At 38.9% G+C, this 11,436-nt stretch overlaps 1 long non-coding RNA gene across 1 annotated transcript in view; it reads right to left on the bottom strand.

Moving 5' to 3' along the window:
- Positions 1 to 1,817: 1,817 nt before the first annotated feature.
- Positions 1,818 to 11,436, bottom strand: part of LOC115172866 (uncharacterized) — a 31,454-nt gene continuing 21,835 nt past the window's right edge. Inside the window, exons 3-5 of the long non-coding RNA XR_003871509.1 lie at positions 4,393 to 4,530; positions 4,206 to 4,287; positions 1,818 to 2,249 (exon numbers count right to left, since the gene is read on the bottom strand). This is a non-coding gene — a long non-coding RNA (uncharacterized LOC115172866). The remainder of the gene's footprint in view (positions 2,250 to 4,205; positions 4,288 to 4,392; positions 4,531 to 11,436) is intronic.

The raw sequence follows: 11,436 nt of genomic DNA, 5'->3' as shown, positions 1-11,436 counted from the left end.
TGTAAATGTATTGCATTGCAGGAACTTTCTCCTGCAACAGGGTGTTTAAATTAAGATCCTACACCTGTTAAGCTGATTCCATTTGACCACAAAGCCATAATACATAAATCTGCAGTGACTTTCCCTCCCTCCCTACAGCACAGAGACTGAGAGGTTGGCTGTCCTTCCTTGGTGGCAGGGCAGAGTGGCATCTTGACATTACCATCCCCAGGCCCGCTGGCACAGCTGTCACCCACAGGATGGGAGACTGGCAGGGTCGATGGCCGCATGGCGTGCCTGTTGGCTGCCGCCCTCCGTCCCCCTCTGTCCCCTCCATCCCATCTCTCAGTGAAAGGGCAAGATGGCCTCCGCCAGTCTCTCAGTGCATTGATCAGAGGCCAGACCTCCATTAGCTAAAGGTCATCGGGTTCACTGTGCTCTGTGCCGTCCCTACAGCTCCCCATGACCATGGTGGTGGGAGGATGTCCGTTACTTGCCCTACCTCCATTCCAACCGAGACTAGCATGCTAGCAGATATCCATAGACTTCCAGTCATTGTGCTAACGCTAGTTAGCGTTGGCTCGTCAAACTACCTCTAACTTCCTTTATACTGGACATAAAAATGGTCTCCATAAGTTCATCTGACTCAGGGGAAGTAGATAAAGGGCTTCATTGCCAAAATTCTGAAGTATCCCTTCAAATATCAAAAAGTAAATGTAATTACTAAAATATACATAAGTATCATAATTTCACATTGTTTATATTAATCAAACCAGATGGCACTATTTTCTTGTTTTTTATATTTACGGATAGCCAAGGGCACACTCCAACACTCAGACTTCATTTACAAATGCAATATTTGTGTTTAGTGAGTCTGCCAGATCAGAGGCAGTAGGGATGACCAGGGATGTTCTCTTGATAAGTGTGTGAATTGGACCATTTTCCTGTCCTGCTAAGCATTCGAAATATAACGAGTACTTTTGGGTGTCAGGAAATGTTGTAAATTACTATTGTAGCTGGAAACGGCAGGTTTTTAATGGAGCAACCGTCACTCCCTAGAAGGCCCGCATCCTGGAGTCGCCTCTTCACTGTTGACGTTGAGACTGGTGTTTTGCAGGTACTATTTAATGAACCTGCCAGTTGAGGACTTGTGAGGTGTCTGTTTCTCAAACTAGACACTCTAATGTACTTGTCCTCTTGCTCAGTTGTGCACCGGGGCCTCCCACTCCTCTTTCCATTCTGTTTAGAGCCAGTTTGCGCTGTTCTGTGAAGGGAGTAGTACACAGCGTTGTATGAGATCTTCAGTTTCTTGGCAATTTTTCGCATGGAAAACCTTAATTTCTCAGAACAAGAGTTTCAGAAGAAAGTAATTTATTTCTGGCCATTTTGAGCCTGTAATCGAACCCACAAATACTGATGCTCCAGATACTCAACTAGACTAAAGAAGGGCCATTTTATTGCTTCTTTAATCAGTACAGCAGTTTTCAGCTGTGCTATCATAATTGCAAAAGGGTTTTCTAATGATCAATTAGCCTTTTAAAATGAAAAATTTGGATTAGCTAACACAATGTGCCATTAGAACACAGGAGTGATGGTTGCTGATAATGGGCCTCTGTACACCTATGTAGATATTCCATAAAAAAAATCTGCTGTTTCCAGCTACAATAGTCATTTACAACATTAACAATGTCTACACTGTATTTATGGTCAGTTTGATGTTATTTTACTGGACAAAAAATGTGCTTTTCTTTCAAAAACAAGGACATTTCTAAGTGACCCCAAACTTTTGAACGGTAGGGTAAATAGTAAAGTACAGATACCCCAAAAAACGACATAAGTAGCACTTTAAAGTATTTTTTACTTAAGTACTTTACATCACTGTTAATTATCCCCTACTCTGTTTGATCACCCACAATATGCTACACCATTGTACCTCTTCCAGATATTATTACTGTGTCCACCTAAAATCAAAGACTCCTTCATTCTAATTCTCTCCCTCCAGTAGAATGGCACAATAAAGGAGGTGCCTCACCTACTACAGAAGATCACAGCAGCACAATTACATCAAATTGCTAGGCCAGACCCGTGGTTTCACATTGCGCTGATCATCGCTGAATCACAGTTGGCCTTATATGGTTCATCCAGCCTGTGAATGAATGGGGGATAATTGTGGTGCTAAATAGTGTGAAGGCTGAGCCTGCCACCGGGTGGGATCCATTTCCTGTGTTGTCAGGGGCACCAGTGATGGAGAGGGCTGTGTCTGCCTGCGTCTGTTGCACACACAGAAAGGCAGATGAACTTATTTGCATACACACACTCACAGTCACACAAGGATACAAACATGCTCACACAAACACACACACACACACACACACAGATATACACACTCCACACACACACAGATATACACACTCCACACACACACTCATACACACATACACAGATATACACACTCCACACACACACACACACACACACACACACACACACACACAGAGATATACACACTCATACACACACAGATATACACACTCCACACACACACACACACACACAGATATACACACTCCACACACACAGATGTACACACTCCACACACACACAGATGTACACACTCCACACACACAGATGTACACACTCCACACACACAGATGTACACACTCCACACACACACACACACACACACACACACTCCACACACACACAGATATACACACTCCACACACACACGGATATACACACTGCACACACACACGGATGTACACACTCCACACACACACAGATATACACACTGATGTACACTTTCCACACACACAGATGTACACACTCCACACACACACACACACACACACACACACACCACACACACCCACACACACACACACACACACACACACAGATATACACACTCCACACACACACAGATATACACACTCCACACACACAGAAGATGATTGTCTCTTGCTTCTGTCAGGTTGTGATTTTTTTCCTCCAGCCATGGAGACCTCATCCTGGGAAATTGAGCAATTTCTGATTGAAAACAGTGCCGGTAATTAGAGCACTCACTATTTGTAACCACTTGGCATTACATTAGTATGCAAAGCTGGCAGTCAGCTAATCTGAGGGAAAACGTTTGTTTCCTTAATTGCCCTCTTAGGACAAAAGTGAAGGGGGGGTAGAGTAAAATTTGAACATTTGAACGTGCTTCTGCTAGAATGGAGCCTGGTGTGTTCAGGGGACGTGGCTCCTCCAACACGGTTTTTAACTTCCCTAATGGACAGACAACACATAGGCATACACACATGCACAGTCACACATACACTGGCACACACATGGGCATTCATACACAAGCACAGACACACACACGGTCATACACACTTGGGTACAGATGCATATAAATGATTAACAGTGATTTGGCATATGAACTACGCAACGTGACAACGGACAATGAAATAATCTTCCTATTTTATTCTGTGTAAGAGGGCATATCAATCCACCTGGTCTGTGTCAGGCCAGTCGTTCCTCTCCATCCTACCTGCCTCCTCACCTTGGCTTCACTTACATTAGGGCGACGTTACCTCACACTGCCGAAGGGTCACCCTCTCTTCTCGCCCTCATCATCTTCAGCGGCTTTTGTTTCATTTGACCTATTCAGTGCTAGCTCTTTCTAACAGGGTAGGAATATTCCCCTTCTCTACTGCACTATCTTTAATATGATATTATAGTCCCCTCCACCCTAATAACTTCATCCCTGCAGGCACCTTTGCCATTTAATTGGCCCTATATTAATGTAACTAAATATGTATGTAATTACCATGTAAAAAGTTAGTAAGTACATGCAGTTATGCACCACTTGTCACTTTAAATGTGAAGTTTTTGCTTGTACCGATTTTGTAATGTTAAGTACTATGCCGAAGCCTACAATCACCTGTCTGGTGCAATGTAATTTACCGTAGTTCCTCCCCTGTAGTTAGTCTGAAATGATGCCACTGTAACGTAAAGTGCTGCTATCGCTGCCACCGTATCTTTCTGATGTCACACAAATCCTTCTCGACCAGATGTCCTATTCTAAGATGAGTCTCTACTCTGATCTCAGTTGTAATTGTACAGCCTGTCCTCTCTCCCCCCCTGGTCACTGTCCAACCTTGGGCTCGAGAGACTGTTACAGAGGGGATGGAGAGAGACAACTAAGAGGACACTCGTCTAAAAGTAGAAGGATGGCTTACCTTTAGACGAGTGTCCTCTTAGTTGTCTCTCTCCAGTTTACGCCATCCCCTCTGTAACAATCTCTCTAGCCCATTTGTTGACCTGAGAAGGATATGTATTGATTGAAATTCCATTATAATTATTTTGCCTAGTACCGCCATGCGTATGATGTGCATTTGACAGCAAACAGTTTGGCAATCTCCCTACCTTTATATGGATGGAGAATTATATGATTTTTCTGTGATTGCAGACCTGTAGGATCCACAGCCTGGCAAGCTTCATGGTCAGATGTTCTGTTGGCTCGTCCTACACATAAAATGCAGCCCAATTAAATCTGTCGGCAGCCTGGAAAAGACACAACAATGACAGCTTTGGTTTAGAATCATACAAGAACGTCAGGTCATGCTTTCAGATGGAAATAATATTGAGGCTTATTCCTAAAACTGGATTCATATGGTTTATATGGTGCATGTTTTCTGGGTTTTTGTGGTGTATGCTATTTACCCGTTTGGCAAAAAAATGTAAAATATGGTAAATGAATATTGGCAGTGAGTTTTATGAATGACCTCTATATGATGATCATGTATCCATCCAGGATACATTCTTGATTAATACATATTTACTGCATCACAGCAGCAGGAAGCATGTGTCTTGTGAATCATATAGCAACTCAAATCTGACATTGTCCTTTATGAACGTTTTCATCATTGCAGCTGATTTGAAAACATTGTTTTCAAGTGTATAGATGTTCAAGTTATGCCTGCATTCCTTAGTGAAAGTAAAGCCTGCATTACTTAGTCAAATGCCCGACAGGCACCGAGACAAAAATAAATGAAATACTCAAAATACTTTGTAAAATATGCATCAACATAATTTAATAAAATCATTGAAAATGTTTCATGAATATAAACACTGGGTTCTGGTGGTCACTTATAGCAATGCATTCTGGTTTAGGATTACACCATAGATCAATATTTCTTTACAATTTAGACTATAAGAAAACACAAATTCAGTCAATAAGGAGGGGTAACACATTTCAGTCTACCAAGTTGGATTGACAGGTAAGAGACAGGTTCACAAAGAATAACTTTTTCTGGTAATAGGCCTACATGTTAACATTACACAGCCTACACATTATGAAAGTCAAGATCTGATACGTTTTTTGTTGTTGTCATTTTTCTAATACATTTGTATTTCATTCCTGCGTTAAACCGCATGCTGAGACATTACTTCGAAAATGAGGTCAGTTATGTCCATATAAATGATATTTTTTTGGAAAAACACTACTAATCCGTTCAGTTTAAAAAAACATGGACTATCTTCTCTACATGTATGAACTTTTTCACACCTGAAGTCAAGTCTTCATAGGTCACAGGTGCGTAGGAGAGGCAATAACTGCTGTGAAATGTGATTGACTCCCGTACGTCTAGACGCAAAACAAACAACCAGTGAAAAGTTTCTGTCACATTTCGTCAAGGCAAGACGTTCTGCTCTAAAACTATTCCATTATCTTATTGTTTTCTATCTTTTTAATTTCGCACCTTGCTACTGTGGACCATGTTTACGCTTCGAGGACAATTTCGAACCACTTTGCAAATTCAGACGATTTCCGTGCCTTTTGACTTAGAAAAAAAATCATACTTTTATAAAACTAAAATTCCTAACTGGTCGTTTTTATTTTGACATGACAAAATTTGACATAGTGTTTTGAAAAGGAGTGAATGAGAAATAAACTTTTCCATGTAATTTTTTTTTTTACATCAATCGAGAGGTAAACAAAACGAGCTGTTCAGTTAATCACTGTTTAAATCACTCAAAATCACTAATAACTTATACAATGCCGAACGCCCTATAATTTCAATAGAACATTCAACACATTAAAAAAATTAAAGCATTCAAATAAACATGTTAGATTAATGTTATCAAGTGGTAATTTTGTTGTCATTATATCATCTTATATACGTTTTTTTAGCTGGTTTCAAATCATCCATGTAAAATGATAAGAAATGAAGTAATGTAATTTATTAGGCATACTTCCACTAATTGTGATGTCTTATCTCAAATTAATTTCTCAGTGCCTTGCTGGCTTTCAATCATTTTCTGCCACACTCTTTCAGACCTCAATTATACAAGTAAGTGGGGACTGAAACACAGATCTATATTTCTGGAAAATGGATTCAATTGTGATCATAAGAATGTGAAGCTACATTTATTATATAACCCATTGTAAAACAAACACAACATGCAGGTTATTGTAAATTAGAGACATTTCAGGATATTAAACAGTCCAACACGTGAGACACAATGAATCAATAATTATTTTCCAATATTTTCCATTTATAACAAGGCATGTACAACCTGTGTACATGTATAGGCATATGATATGATAAGGTATGTTCAGGGTCTAGGTCAGGTGCAAGAAGCTTTACAACTAAAAAGCTAACTTGACCTTTTGCACAATTTCAGAACACATTTCTGACACACTTAAATAATTTAGCCAGTCCCTATAGCTTAACATATCATATATATATATTAGATTATATATTTTATTTATATTCAGTGGCGCCCTGAGACTTATTTCGTGTTGTGTCTTTTCAACAACAACAAAAATGATACTCTTTAAAGGTAATTAAGGCACGCATATTTGAGAAATGTTCTGTAACAAAATCGAATAACTTCTCGGCCTCTGAAATGTGTAACATTCACATTTAGTGAGCCATCAATCAAACAAATACATGTTTGTCGAGTATTAGCTTTATGCTAAGGCATCAACAAAACTGTAATAAGTCTAAGAAGTCATTAGGCTTTATGCCTACGAAGTTAACATAGTTTAAAACGTTGACTATAGGCTAATATTCAATAAAAGTTAGTCCAGGAGAAATAGGAAAACGAACACAAAATAAGGGTCACCAAGGAAACATTTATTCTCATAACCCTCTTCTTGATGAACGAATATTGAACTAATTTCGGAACAATTTGCCGTACTCAACTTTGCAATGCATGAGGTCCTAGTACTATTTATTATTCGATCCCCCTTCTATTTAATATTGACTTTGTTATCGCATTGTAGCCTTATAACAATTGTTAAGCAGTTGTTGCATTGCTCAATATAATTATAGACATTGCTTCTATGGCTTACTGTAGCCTAAATAGTATTCGTGTGAACAATTAAATAATTGCTTTGTAATTGAAATGATAGAAAATAAGGTAAAGCCATTTCAGGGCACAAACCCGGAAATTACCTTAATATAAAGTCATTTCAATGTCGGGGTGGCAACCAAAATGTATGTATCCTACTCTCACCGAAGCTTCAAAGGTGAAGTCAGAAGTCACATTTGTATCCTTCACATCACAATCCAGCCTTTTCCAGACACCGAAAACAACTCATATTCAACAATATCAGGTACTTTTTGACGACCTATTTCCGGTAAAAAAATATTCGTGCAGTGATATGGATGTAACGCTTCCTTAACTTTGTCAGTTAAGGCCAAATGGCTTTGGGGGAGGTTTGAATCAGTCCCTGTGTGTACATTGAGGTCCAGTGTTCTGGCAACAAAAGGGGGCTAATCCACGTAATTTACACAATGCATAGCGCCGTGTTTACATGGGATAGAGGAGGGCCTCATCTTTTTCTACCGGACATAAATGCTGAAGTGGTGCATCGCCTTCTAGTGAAAAGGGGCCTTCTCGGGGCGATATGTGGAGGACACTTCAGGAGCCTTGAATAAATCCCATTGTAACTTTCTTTTGGTTTGGCTAAAGTGTCCTAAAGAGAGCTTCACCCCCGAGGGACGAGCAATGTCCGCCAAAACACACCTGTGAATATAGTTAGCAGGCTAGGCTATCGCCTATTCAATGGTGTCTATTAAACATTTCACAGTCAGAGAATCACACCGTTTTGCAATTTCGAGATTAATAGACACAATATTTGGTAAAATATGTAACTATAGCCTAATGTTACTTTTTGCGACACAGCGTGTTATGGACAAGACATGTTTTGGATATTTTAATCGTGTGGAGTGCGCTAACTATTTTGACTCATCACATACGCTGCTGCTACTGTTTTATCTATCCTGTTGCCTAGTCACTTTATCCCTACCTCTATGTATGTATCTAACTAAATTACCTCGTACCCCTGCACATCGACTCGGTACTTACCCTGTGTATATAGCCACGTTATCATTACTCATTGTGTATTTATTCCTAGCGTTTTATTTGATTTGCTTATTTCTCTATTTTTCTCTCTGCATTGTTTGGAAGGGCCAATAAGTAAACATTTCACTGTTAGTCTAAACCTGTTGTTTAAGAAGCATGTGACAAATACCATTTTATATCAGTCTCTATGATTTCCGAAGTGGGTGAAAACTTTTGGCTACTGTGAATTAGCAGCATATGCCAATTTTTCACTGAACACGTTAGTTGGATAAATTGTCATAGGCCGTCAAATAATTTAAATTACACAAACTCAACGATCTGAACTATTACAGGATTTGTTGACAAGTTACGTTCAGCACTCACACCCACAAGTCTTCTAACTGCGGTTGCTCCCTCATGAATATACAGCCTACATTATTTTCCCAGTCCGGACCATGCATTAGTGGGTTATTAATTACTTCAATCTGGATTTTGGTATGTCAAACCATAACCTGAATGCGCATTCTCACAATGTTTTCTTAATTCAGTGTTTACTTTTCTTGAATGAAGATATCCGTTTTAGAAATCGTTGGGCTACATGAAATTAGGCTTCCGACTATTGTTATGGGTCGGCTATATTACTGCCAATCTAAGAAATAAAATAAGAAAGACAAATAAAGAATCAAAGTTAGTCCTAAATAGGCAAGTATAATACATGTTGAATTGCATGGAAAACTATTTGTCATACGAGGAAAATTGTCTACATTATCTAACAGGACAGACAATATGTCTGCTAATATCTCTAAATGTGGCATTATTTTATTAGGCCTACAATCTGTGGTCAACAGGTGTAAAAGGCACAATATCCGCTGCTAATGCATAACTTTTATGACACCTGCCACACATCACTGTATGATAACATTTATAATCAAAATGTAAACACAATTTGAAGACATTGTTGTTTTACGTTTGGCGTATTGTCATAGTCTCTAAACTAATGCATGCACTTTATTCACCTCAAATGTATTTTTTACATAGGCCATTGATGACAAACATTATCGGCTGTATTACAACATGGCCTACAAAGTAACGAAACAGTGACTTTTAACTTCTCTGTTCCTTGACCAGTGTAAATATAGCTGCATATAACCGCCATGTGAGGTAATTGAAGCAATGCTGATGGCCTAGTGCATGGCTCTGTCTGTTGGCCTATCTAAGTTTAGCCTATAACCTACATAGGCTACACACGTACTATTATATCAGTCAATTGTTGTATAATCCCCAATTTGGGTTACAAAAGTTAAACGTCTTCCTGTTGCAATATATTAAAGCATTCTTCAAATAGATTAATTGCTAAATTCATATAACATAACTACATCTATCTCACCCCCCTCTAAAAAGCAACAACATAATTGTCATTTAGCCTAAGTTAAAACGTGATATTGTAATATACCATCACAAATAGGCTAATGTTTAAACCGGTGTTGCAAGAAATAGGATATGAAATGGTGGAGGACTGACACAAGAAATATGGTATGAAATGGTGGAGGACTGACATTGTACGGAATGGGAAATATATAACGATTTAACACACATGACCAAGGCAAAAACCCGTCCCTTTCCAATTTGAAAGAATAGCCGACTACATTTTTTTTCTTACCCTCAATCACATATGGACAAAAAGTGGTCCCAAGCCCTTATTTAGCCAAGAATCATTCGTTTAATTATTTACATTAATAAGATAAATTCCCAAGTTATTTGACTCACAGCCATTTTTAAATACTCTTCACCCCAATTTCAGATGTCTGTTTTTGGGGTTCCCATAATTCCGTTTTTCATGAAGGGTGGATAATTATTTTGGCACTGTCAGGTAAATTCCTGCGGTATATTGAAGTATTCTTCTTTAATCCCCGCTAATGCCAATTCTCATTGTGCGAAGGTCTGAAGGGCAGACGTCACGTGGTGCTCAGGTTGCATCTCAGGTGAGCCTTGCGTTGCAGGGGGGCGCGAGGGATTTGTTCGTGCCTTTACTGGCATATAACATGATTACCAGATCTTTATTAATCAAGCCTTTTCTTCCTGAAATTGTAAATCCAGTTAAGATGCACGTTATCTAATGAGTGATGAGAGAATAGCAACTTGTGACGGTATATCAAATAGGCCAACTAGCCCAGATTCTTGCCATTTCAATTAATGAATAAATAATCAGTATTATGGAATTAGGTTTTCTTCGCAAGAATGCTCTAATTTCGTCCTTGTGACAGGGGAACGGATAAGCTTACATGACTAGCATTGGGAATACCATGGCATCTTTGTTATTTAGAGTTTGATATTTTATGTTTTATCAGAATGTGACACTTTTGGGGCATAACAGTGAATTCATACCTGATTAGTGATTACAACATTAAAGGTCCAGTCCAGTGAAAATTATGTGTTTTCTGTGTTTTGTATCATATTGTACAACAGCTGATGAAAGTAACACTCTAAAAGTGTGAAACATTATGATCAATGTTATTTCCTGATCAGCAGGTTTGCATGGGAGCTTCAGCTTTCCATAGTGACATCACCAAATCAAGTGAAATCAAATCAAAATGTTATTTGTCAAATACACCATGTGGTAAATTGGTTAATATACCAATAACAAAGAGTTCCAAACCTCTCTGCCAATAACAGCTCGTTTTCAGTTTTCCCTCCCCACTCAGACCACTCCCAGACAGTCCTAGCAAAATTCTTCCTTGCTAAAAATCAATTTTGCCCATTTTAATGTAAATCTATCACCACAGTAAGGTACTTAATTGTTACCCAGAAACAAGGGCACAACTTTCACAGGAGACAAGGGATAGGAAATTGCATTTTTGTCCCTCCAGTTTTATCATTGGAATGTGATACAAAATGAGGCAACAGTTTGCTCTAGGACCATGTCGGACAACTATGAGCAGTCGGGTAGGATGTTTGGAGTGTTTATCCAACCGGATACATTTTTTAAATAAAAAATAAGTTATGTCCCCCCCACTTCTGAAACCAAAAGTGGCGCCCCTGCCCAGAAATGATTTGACATTGATATAAAAACGGCTGCATTGGACCTGTAACTGCATGACATAGATTTTAGAGATGCTT

The sequence above is a fragment of the Salmo trutta genome, chromosome 3, assembly GCF_901001165.1.
Source record: "Salmo trutta chromosome 3, fSalTru1.1, whole genome shotgun sequence".
Lineage (NCBI taxonomy): Eukaryota > Metazoa > Chordata > Actinopteri > Salmoniformes > Salmonidae > Salmo > Salmo trutta.
This window is presented reverse-complemented; position numbering and strand designations above follow the sequence as displayed.